Below are 11,492 nucleotides of genomic sequence, written 5' to 3' on the forward strand. Positions count from 1 at the left end.
TTAATGTGCAGGTCCAGCAGAAAGATGAAGGGGGGGCGTAGAAACCCAGTGATCCAAACACGCAGCCTGGGAATCAGCCACAAAAAAACACCTGGAATGACTCAGCATTAAATGGGCCCACAGAACACGGACCAGTTTAATCAGTTCATCCTTACTGGAGACATCATCATTGGTTTGGTTCAAACTGGAAAAGATTCAGCTGCTTCTCTACTGATCCAAAACTGAAAATGTTTGCTGGAGTGATATAAAGCGTAAAATGAAGCTTTCTGCGGGACTGATTTCTTCTTTCTGAGTTTTATCCCAGTGATTTTCCTTGTTATTCTTAACATCAGTATAAATATACTGAAACACATTTGATACTCAGATTTGGGGGAGTGATAGCCTAGTGGTTAGAGCAGTGCTCTGTGCTCTGAGAAAGTTGCAATTACCCAGTTCAATCCCCACAGACTGCCACTCTGGGTCCCTGAGCAAGACCCTTGACCCCACACTGTTATGTCTATGAAGCATCAGCAGATCCTTGTGGGCCTTTTGGTCGGATGAGGAGTCATGGTCAAAATCCATGACTCGATCATTACAAAACCCCGACCTGAAAGAACAACAGGACCAAACTGTTGAGTTCATCAACAGATTTCCTATGAGAGGAAATAAAGAATCCATCAGGGAATCAAGGCCAGAAGTCCTGGAACCAGAGAGTTCGTCGCTGTGCAGGAAATACAATATCTCCAGAGCTGATGGGTCTGCTGGGTTGGTATCAGATGAACATTTATAAATCAAATAATCAATCAAAGCCCAATAGATCTAGATTGAAGTGCTATCCTGCACATGAGGACACGCTATGACCAACTGACCAGACAAAGACCAACCTCTATGGTCTCCTTATGGGTTACTACGACAGTCCAGGATCCTTCATTTCTTCTTTACTTTTTTTAAGCTTTGGATCCAAAAAACCTCCCTTTAATACAACAAAGGAGCTCAGGAAATGTTTCCCTTGCCACAGTGAAGCATGGTGATGGCAGCATTATGCTGTTGGAGAGGCAGAGACAGATGTGGATCTACAGACTTAGAATGGCTGAATGTTAATCCATTCCAGATGTTTCCACCATGAACCAAGAATATTTCTACACTTTATCCTTAAATCCCAGTGGTTAAAGGTTGTTTCTGGGTGTTAAAACTTTCAGTAGATGTCAACAGAACCGAGCTTGACTGTCAGAAGTCATAAGACAGAGGATCACCATCATCATCATCATCTAGAGGCTCTGTAACATGAAGTGGGACTAAGTGCTCTCCTCCAGTCAGATAGAGCTGTGGTTAAGAATAGCAGCAGGAACATGAGGAAGTTTTCACGCCACCTCGGTCCAAACGGTCCAGGCCTCCTTCCGGAAGACCAAAGGACATTTGGATAAGACACAAACCTGACAGCTGCCCTGCAGGCTCTAAAATGTCACTGAGAAACAGGACAGGAAGCTCTGATTGTTTGCCCTGAAAGGACAGACGGTCAGAAAGAAGTACTCACACAGAGAAACAGGCTTTTACAGATGGAAGCCCAGAAAGAGAGGAAGTCCAAAGTGGATCTCTGGTTCTGGCTGGTTGCTGCTGTAGTGGCTGCAGATGAAACCTAAAGCACAGTCTGCCAGATCAGTGGCATGCTGGGTCCTGGATGGGACGGGCCGTCACTGGAGACACCACAGCCATAGCAGAGGACTCGCCAGGGCGCTAAATTTAGAAGGAGTCAGGCTTCAGCTCACAACACCTCTTCCAGTTCAGCAATCCTCCTGTCCAGAGCGCACAAAAAGTGAAGCTTGGCATCTAAAGCCTGAGCTCTGCTCCTCCTGGAGAGTCTCTGTGTCCTTCCTGTTCACTCAGAGCAGCTCAGTTTCACCATTTAGCCCTTAAATCACAACCATTCAGTCAATCACTATCTTTGATCCTTCATTCAACAATGCAGACAAGTTCAGTTTATTATTTAGATCAAAGCTCATGAATCCAGTCAGGGAATCTGCTGTTGACTCTGCAGCCCAGCATGCACGCAGTAACAGTAAGAGGAAAAACTTGCCCTTATGTAGTGTTGATGTCCCAATGCTGCTTCACAGCTGGAGCCATTTGATGATTTATCAGAGTTTATTAGAGGCCTTGGGAGAAAATGTTTTATGCAACAGGCGTGGAAGAGACGTGGAAATGCATTTAGACATCTTAAATATATATTCAGGCAAGCTAATAAATGTCAAAAGGGCCAATTAAAATCTGTAAAGATATCTAGGTATTTGAAAGTTGGATCTTACCAGTACAATTATATTTTTGGCAGCCTGAAATAAAATTTTTGCCAGCAAAAATGTATTTTAGGATATCTATATGCACATTTCTGACTAGAAGGGATGTAGTTTTGACTAGGAAGAATCTTATTTTTAAGGTCAACAAATGGAACAATAGAGAGGACAGCCAATTTATGCTTCTGACCCATGCAACCGTCAAATCTGGCTCTGCTGGCGACCACACCCCTGGAGCAGAGGTACTGCGACCATCATTGAACACTTCAAAAAACACCCTGAAAACGCGGCGGAGGGTCGCAGAAGTGTGCAGACAAAAAGCAGCTGTGATTGGTCCTTGGTATGACTTTCCGGCTGTCTTTGTGGTCATTCTTCATGATTCGGTGCCGTGGTGCGCCATTTTTAAAACTGAGGAACAATGGACAACTACTACGAAAGGTTAATCGAGGAGGTTCGGAAGTACAACCACTTGTACAATGCCTCAGACAAATTATATAAAGATGCCAAGGTCTCTGCCAAAACAAAGTTCTTGTGACCATCCACCGTAGTTCTTGCAAGTTCTGGAAAATGCTCCCCTTGCGCTTTGGCGGGAAACGGCTCTGCCTCCCTAGAAATTCCACACCGACGGTGCAGAAGCATACCAACAAAACTGGTTCACGACCAGACCCAAGCGACGTTTGATGTGTGCGGTTAAGGAAGTCTAATCTGCCCTTTCCTCTCCAGTCCAGCTGCACGCGTCGACGCACACACCCCTTTTTATTCACTAATTTAATCTACACCTAAAAACGTGCATACTAATACCCACCATCAGTTTAACCAGTGGAGATTGGAACTATTATCAATGAAACAACAAACAGTTTGTTACCTTTACACTTTAATGTATTTATACAGGGGGAAAAAAACGATCTATTTATATTAATGCATTCCCTCCCACAGTCCATCTGATTATAATGACTGATCCACATCTCTAACACTGTAATGATGCTGACCCAGATCAGCTAACGGCCCCGTTGTAAACGCAGTGATCAATTATATCCTTGTGAAAATAGTTTTATGGGTCCTCTATATCCTCCATGTCATCCATGTCCTCCGTGTTCTCCATGTCCTTCCCTCCATCTCTGAGTCATTAAGACTTGGACTTTTTTTTTTTTAGACTTACACTGATTTTATTGTCATTTTGTACACACAGAGTGTATACAAAAATAAATTTGGTTCAGTACAGCTCTCATTTCCATTTTTAAAGTGCAGCAGTGATAAAATATAAACATAAGACTGAGATATGATTTACAGCTTCCAACATCAAGTGCTCTTTTTTCCTCTCTTTAACCCCTTTTTTGATGGCGATGGAGAAGAAACTGCTGCAGAACCTGCTGGTCCTGCATTGAATGCTGTGAAGCCTCTTCCCAGAGGGCATCAGGGAGAACAGTCCATGGTGGGGGGGTGGGGGGTCATTGTAATGAAGACGTCTTCTGGGACTATTTTTATGTATATAGCTTTTTATGTAAATAGCTTGTAGCACTTTAAAGGGGCCTTTGCACTTTATTAAAAATCAGCTTGCTTAGCACTAGGACACTTTATTTAGCACTGCACTTTAAGCATAGATTTGCACATAAAGAACAGTTTGCACACAAGGTTTTTAACATATTTATTGAATATTTATTGAGTATTTTAATAGTTATCATGTAGCATTTTGTTCCAGGCTCTCCACAGCTGCTGCCCATTAGCATTGGGGTGGTTGTCTGTGGAAAAGAGAATTAATGTTTAGAGCAAGCAAGGGTTGCTGTTTAGAAACTTCAGCAAATGTTAGCGTAAAGTTTGTTAGAAGTGAGTGCAAAAGAAGTGTTGTGGTGCTGAGAAAGTGACTTACCTGTCTCTTCTGTGTCCTCTCCAGGGTGTTTGGACAAATGCTTCCCCGGGGGTCCAGACACCATTTAAAGGTTCTGGGAGAGACCATCGAAAATATAGGGGGAGTTGTGGGATTTCTATAGTGTTTAGGTGTAAGTTTGTAGATATTTGTTTTAAATGTCTGTTTTTTAGATGGAAGTGATGAGTTAATTTTTCTGTAAATGGTTTACTCCATCAGCTGTGTCTATTTAAGCTAGAGATTGTGTGTTTGATGGAGACTGAATGCTGTGAAGCCAAATAAACCTGCTGATGCCTCAACTTCACTCTGCCTGATAAGTTCATTTTCTCACTGAAAATCCACCCGAGAGGTCGCCTGCTAACAGTCATTGATTATATCAAGGGCTCGGGACACGCAGCGCTGGGATGAAATGTCTTTAATGGGGGGAAGAGGAGCCCCCATGATCCTCTCTGCTGTTCTCACCACTCTTCTCACCTTCTTCATCCTCTTCAGCTTCTCATACTACATTCTTCCATTTCTCCCTTTTTAAGTCTTTAACCTTCTCAGCCTCTAGATAAGCATGTTCACCAATCCTGGTTTACCCCCTTCCTGTGTCTAGGAAACCCGCCTTACCTTTGCAGATTACAGTTAGAATCATTCAGCTAATAACCATTAATTGGTTTTATACTCAATTTGAATAATCTATTATTTTACTATAACGTCCAGTTCCAGTTTAAAATATTATTAATCTGCTGGTAAAATTGCACAACATCATTGAGTTTTTATTAGTGACAACATATCTTATTGCTTAAAGTATCAGAGGAAGTCAGATTTGTTATTATTACAATTTTTTAAGTATCAGCAACATCAGCTCTTATTGGTTACTGGCTTCCATATATGGATAGGACCACATGGGCCCATGGGCCGGTGCCCATAATGCCCATTAGATAATATTAGCTGGGAGGGGTTATCATCTGGATGGACATGGTATGTTAAAAACAACGGAGATGCTATTTTTGGATTGCACGTTTACACATTCTTACAGGTGTGGAAATAATACATTGATTTTTGTTTTATTAGATAGATAGCGTGAGGATGAGCTGGCAGAGGTGCTGGGAAAATATGAACCTTCTAGGTAACATTAATCAGTTTTCTCTCCTTATGAATCCTAATGATGCCTCCTCTGTCATTGTGCTGCTGTTGTGTTTTATTTCGCAACAGAGGCTGCAGTGGACGGGACTTTAAATGAGTTCAGCAGCTGAGCTTCTCACAGAATATGAATCCTCAGAAGATTATGCAATGACCTGAAGGTCAGATACCTTTAGCTCGTTAGCCGTTACAGCAGATGGTGGGAATTATTATTGACTTTGTCCCAAGCTCTTTAGTAATGATTCCCAAAATAAAGATCATGACCCCATTTGGGGTCCTGATCAACCAGGAGGGGGTCCTCACAACCACCATAGAAATTCATCTTAACAATAATATTTATGCTAAAGTGTTTAAAGATCTAAAACATCACTTAGAAATTGAGCAAACCAACTACTGGGGTTTATAAGTGCTGTTTGTAATATTATTACACTACTGATTAATTGATTTTGTAGATACATTGATAAAGTAAACCAATTATCTGGGTCATGAGTCAACTCTAAGTTTAAATTCTATTCAGTTTATTTCTATAGCTCCAATTCATATCATCTCAGGTCACTTTATAGATCCAGGTCAACCAGATCATCCAGTCAGATTGGTTCAAAGTTTTCTACTGTATCTATCAATCCATCCATCCATCCATCCATCCATCCATCCATCCATCCATCCATCCATCCATCCTAACCAGATGCCCTAGCCTCCTCAACTGGCTCCTCTCGACATGGAGGAGCAGCGGCTCTACTCCGAGTCCCTCCCGGATGACCGAGCTTCTCACCCTATCTCTAAGGGAGAGCCCAGCCACCCTACGGAGGAAACCCATTTCGGCCGCTTGTATCCGTGATCTCGTTCTTTCGGTCATGACCCAGAGTTCATGACCATGGATGAGGGTAGGAACGTACATCGACGGGTAAATCGAGAGCTTTGCTTTTTGACTCAGCTCTCTCACCACGACGGACCGGTACAGCGCCCGCTTCACGGCAGACGCTGCACCAATCCGCCTGTCGATCTCCCGCTCCCTTCTTCCCTCATTCGTGAACAAGATCCCAAGATACTTAAACTCCTCCACTTGGGGCAGGACACCCCCCCTGACCCGGAGAAGGCACTCTACCCTTTTCCGGCTCAAGACCATGGCCTCGGATTTGGAGGCACTGATCCCCATCCCGGCCGCTTCACACTCGGCTGCGAACCGATCCAGCGAGAGCTGCAGATCGCGACCTGATGAAGCCAATAGGACCACATCATCTGCAAAAAGCAGAGACGCAATCCTAAGGCCACCAAAACGGATCCCCTCAACACCTTGGCTGCGCCTAGAAATTCTGTCCATGAAGGTAATGAACAGAATCGGTGACAAATCTATCTAAGGAAAACCAATTGATTGCATTGACTCATTGACTCTTCAGCAATCCCTCACACTAAGCATGCTTGTAGAGACAGTGGAGAGGAAAAACTCCCTTTGAACAGGAAGAAACCTCCGGCAGAACCAGGCTCAGTGAGTCAGAGCTTTTCTGGCAAAAAAGGCTGAAAGGTTTGGGAAGCTCTCCTCTATAGTGATGCTAACGCAGCCATTCTGCTACCTACTATGATGGTTGTTTCTTCAGAGACGGGCATTCTGCTTATTGATTAGCTTAATCTTGTTGCTAATTCTTTTTTGTAGTCAGGATTCCTCTTTGACTGGTCTGAAATAACGACCAACAGAGGGAGTCTCAGTCTCGGTCTATTCCTCTCTGTTGCAGATGAGCTAGAGTTCTCTTGGTTGATCTAATGAGGTGAAGCAGAGGGGGTAGCAGTTTCAGAAGGGAGGCCCAGACGTCCCTCTTGGCCCCACAAGGGACACGGTCGAATGCCTTCTCCAGATCCAGAAAACACATGTAGACTGGTTGGGCAAACTCCAATGCACCCTCCAGGATCCTGCTGAGGGTGTAGAGCTTATCCAGTGTTCCACTGCCAGGACGAAAACCACTCTGCTCCTTCTGAATCCGAGATTCGACTATCCGACGGACCCTTCTTTCCTGAACCCTGGAACAGACCTTACCAGGAAGGCTTAAGAGTGTGATTCCTCTGTAGTTGGAACACACCCTCCTCTCTTTTAAATAGAAGGACCACCACCCCAGTCTGCCAATCCAGGGGAACTGCCACTGATGTCGCAATGTTGCAGAGCCGTGTTAACCACCACAGCCCCACAACATCCAGAGCCTTAAGGTACTCAAGGCGAATCTCTACCACCCCTGGGGCTTTGCCACGAGGAGCTTTTTAACCACCTCAGTGACCTCAGCACCAGAGAAGGGACACGGAGCCCCCTAGGCTCTGCTTCCTCAATGGAAGATGTGTTGGTGGGATTAAGGAGGTCTTTGAAGTACTCCGCCCACCGACATAGGACGTCCGGAGTCGAGGTCAGCGGTACACCACCCCCACTATAAATAGTGTTGATACTGCACTGCTTCCCCCTCCCTAGATGCTGGATTGTGGACCAAAATTGTTTCAGGAAAAAAAAATCAAAATAAAATAAAAGAATAAAAGACTTTGATCAGTAAGACACTGATTGATGATTACAGAGAATAGTTTATGGCCATTTTCTCCTGCCCCAAATCTACATTGTATCTAACCTGAACTGCCTTTGTGCTGCTGACAATTTTAGACAATTTCCATGAATGGATGTCATTTCTATGGCTGTTTATACCGACAGGTTTATTTGGTGGAGGGTTTAGTTTCTATTTATGTTCAGTTGAATTTAGTTAGTTTTGAAATTGGTGTTTGGTTTCGTTGATGTTACCTATTCTCTTTTTATGTGTATTTGGTTGATTTATTCATTTATTAGTGTTTGTCAAAATTTTCTGAAATGTTGTGAAATAAATCCCTTTTCATTTATTCATTCATTCATTCATTCATTCATTCATCTGGGCTCAGTTAATGAAATCTTTGATCATTTAAAACTGCTGTCTCACCAGTGAACACTAGAGGACAGCTTAGCATCACACTACAATAAAAGGTGTAGCTTTCCATTTTAATTCAGTAATGTTCACATTTCAAATAAAATAAGCTACCCAGAAACTAGAGATCCATCAAACCACGTCTGTAGGTAATTAGAAGGGTTCACTGTAAAGATGAACATTAGCAGAAAGTGGAGAATTAATCTGTGCGAGGAAGATAAACTCCTGATCAAGCTGCAGTCAGCCTGCTGCACCTCCTATCAGTTGACAGGAAGTGCTCCCTCCCAGCCTCCTTGGTGTTTGCTGGCTGCTCCACCTCCTCTTGTCTTTGGAGAATTGCCCACAGGTTCCTTATGAAGCTTCAGATCTAAGATCTCTGTCTTCACTTCATCAACTGGTCTTCTATCTCCATTAAAATAATAATTGAACTTTATTGATCTCACACTGGAGATATTCACTCTCTGTATTTAACCCATGCCCTCGGGGAGGAGTGGGCTTCCATTGTTTGGCGCCTAGGGAACAGTGTGGAGTTAAGGGTCTTTCCTCAGGTACCCAGAGTGGCAGTCTGTGGTAGTGTATGGGACTTCAACTCTGAACCTCTGGGACCCAGGTGCAACACCCTAACAACTAGGTCACCACTCCCTTTGTTATGAGAAAAAAAGTTGGACCTGACTTGTTGGCAGAAATAACTCTGGGGGGTGTTTGGGTTTTAATCTGAGTCAAACCCGGACTGGCCATTGGGAGAACTTGGAGTATTCCCAAAGCGCCAGCCTGGGATTGGCCTGCTGGCCTGCATCTCTCTGCAGCAGCAGTGCGCCTATCAGAGAAGAAGGCCAGGCCACTTTGGCCAGTAGCATGTGATGAGGGAAAGACGGTTGGTTATTTCAATTAACTCCCGTCCCAACAGTCCGTATACTCTGTAAGAGTTATTACAATCACTGGAGTAAAATAAACACTACGTAGAGTTCTAATTTAACAATAATTCCGAGTGGGACCAAATGCACTCTTAAAGTGTTACTTTAACACTCCAAAGTTACTGTGTAATTCAAAAGTTGTTCTGTTGGCTGGATAGCATTTTAATAATTCTCAAGCTCTACAACTCCTCACTGGGGGGAAGGAGGAGCGGATAGAAAGAGGGACAAGGGTCAGCACCCCCCTCCTTGGACATCTGATGCTAAACATTACCTATTGTCACTCATGTACAATACTCTTCTCTCTCACTGTGCAATAACTCATGCCAAATACCGTGCAGCCTGTGTCATTTTTGCTTATTTATAAGGTCAGTACATCTCTGCAGTAAAAGTACAATAATCCAAGTCAACTATGTGTAGTCATCCCTTAGCTCTCTACTGTGCAGATATTTTTTATATATTCCAGAATGCTGGTGAAGATTCTCTGTCATTCAGGTCATAGTCATTCCAAAAAAGTTAAAAACAACAATATACCTTTCCTGGACTGTTTGGTGAGCATGGAAGGATATAGAAACCTCAACACTGAAGTCTATGGGAAATCCACTCACACAGACCAATATCTTCTTTCTGATTCACACCACCCACTGGAACACAGACTTTCAGTTATCAGAAACTTCCAACAGCGGGCAGAGCATGTCCCTACTAAAACAGAAGCACAAAGAACAGAAACACATCAAAGATGCTCTCCAGGCCTGTGGATACCCAAACTGGGCGATTGTCAAATCAGCAAGGAAAAGATACGCAGCAGAACATAACAGTCAGAAGAATAAAGGCAACAACATCTCCATCCCATATGTTGCTGGAGTCTCTGAAAAACCCAAGAGGATTTTCTCCAAACACAAAATCCCAGAACATTTCAAACCAAACAGCCCCTTAAACAGAGACTAGTTCATCCTAAAGACCAAACCCCCAGACCAAATCTGAGCGAAGCGGTGCCTGCAGTTCAATGCAGTGAGGAATGCTCTGATCTTTATGTTGGAGAAACCAAACAACCTCTCCACAGACACACGGCCCAACACAGAAGAGCACCCTCCTCTGGACAAGATACTGCGGTACATCTACACCTGATGGACAGAGGACATTATTTAGAGGACCAGAATGTTCACATTTTAGACAAAGAAGACAGGTGGTTTGAGAGCGGTGTGAAGGAAACCATCTACATTAAAATCCACCTCATTTTGGGAAATTCTGGCCTATTTTGCAGAGCCAAATAGAAAAGCAAATAACTTAGGAAATGTAAGCCCAAATTACATGTGAAATACATTATAAGAAAGCTAACACACCGTAGTTTCTGACTACATAAATTACCAAGACCAAGCTGCATCAGTTAAAACATGACTCAAAGTAGTTTTTTTATTCTTTGAAATGATAGGTATTTTTTGAACAGCAGTAATAAATACATTCTTGAGAATAGGCAGGTCTAATTGTATTATATTTGCTCTACATTATGTCAATCACAAAGGCAGAAAATTTCAGACCTCTAGCTACAACAGTTCCAGAGCTGTGGGGTTTTGAACTTGGAGCGGCGTGCAATGGCTCCACCCGCTGGTGTCTGTGTTTCTCTCTAACACAAGCCTGTAATATGGTACCCCTTTAAATAAACCAGGCACATTTTGGCTTGTTTGAAATCTTATTTCATTGGCTACAAAGCCCAATAACCCATGTGTCTTAATCAATAACAGCAGAGAATTATGACACAGAATATTTCGTGTCACTGGCTGACAGGAAGTGACGAGAAGTAGACCGAAAGTGAGATTTCGGGGACTATATCTCGCTCAAATCACGTCATGTCTTGTAGATAAGAACATGATGTAAAGAACCTAAAAACAACCGAGGATAATTATTAGGAAGTAAATATTGGCAAGATGCTGAGAATACGCTATGACCAGCTAACCTTTCTGATGTCAACAACCGGATTATGGGCGATTTCCTCATCATGGAATATTTTTATTCTGAATATGCTGGATTACTTTTAATCTGCGGACCCTTATGGACAAATGGAGTATAAAATCTAAGAATCTAAGCTTTCCAATGATGTCTAACCTGTCTATATTGGTAAAAATTTTACCAGTGGAATTTTCATACATTCTGAGTTATTCTCAAAACTCAAACCTATAAGAAAGAAAAACCAACCTTAAACAGCAGAAGTGGACTCAGATTTCAGCTTTCAAAATCCTACAATGCAGTGATAGAGTTGATTCCTTCTTGCAATCATAATCCTCTTCACCATGCAGGGGACCAAGATATCTCACCTGTTATTGATGGCAGGCCATCAATGACCCGAACGACTACCTCTTCAGGGGCATAGACCAGTATCTGGTATTGCAGATTAACTAAGACC

The 11,492-nt window shown here is 42.9% G+C and overlaps 1 protein-coding gene across 1 annotated transcript in view; it reads right to left on the reverse strand.

The window, feature by feature from the left end:
• Positions 1-1,590, reverse strand: part of LOC107084855 (nesprin-2-like) — an 81,547-nt gene extending 79,957 nt beyond the window's left edge. The window contains exon 1 of the mRNA XM_015374903.1: positions 1,514-1,590. The gene's annotated coding sequence lies outside the window, so the exon portion shown is untranslated. The remainder of the gene's footprint in view (positions 1-1,513) is intronic.
• Positions 1,591-11,492: the final 9,902 nt, after the last annotated feature.

Source organism: Cyprinodon variegatus, unplaced genomic scaffold (assembly GCF_000732505.1).
Source record: "Cyprinodon variegatus isolate N-32 unplaced genomic scaffold, C_variegatus-1.0 Scaffold110, whole genome shotgun sequence".
NCBI lineage: Eukaryota > Metazoa > Chordata > Actinopteri > Cyprinodontiformes > Cyprinodontidae > Cyprinodon > Cyprinodon variegatus.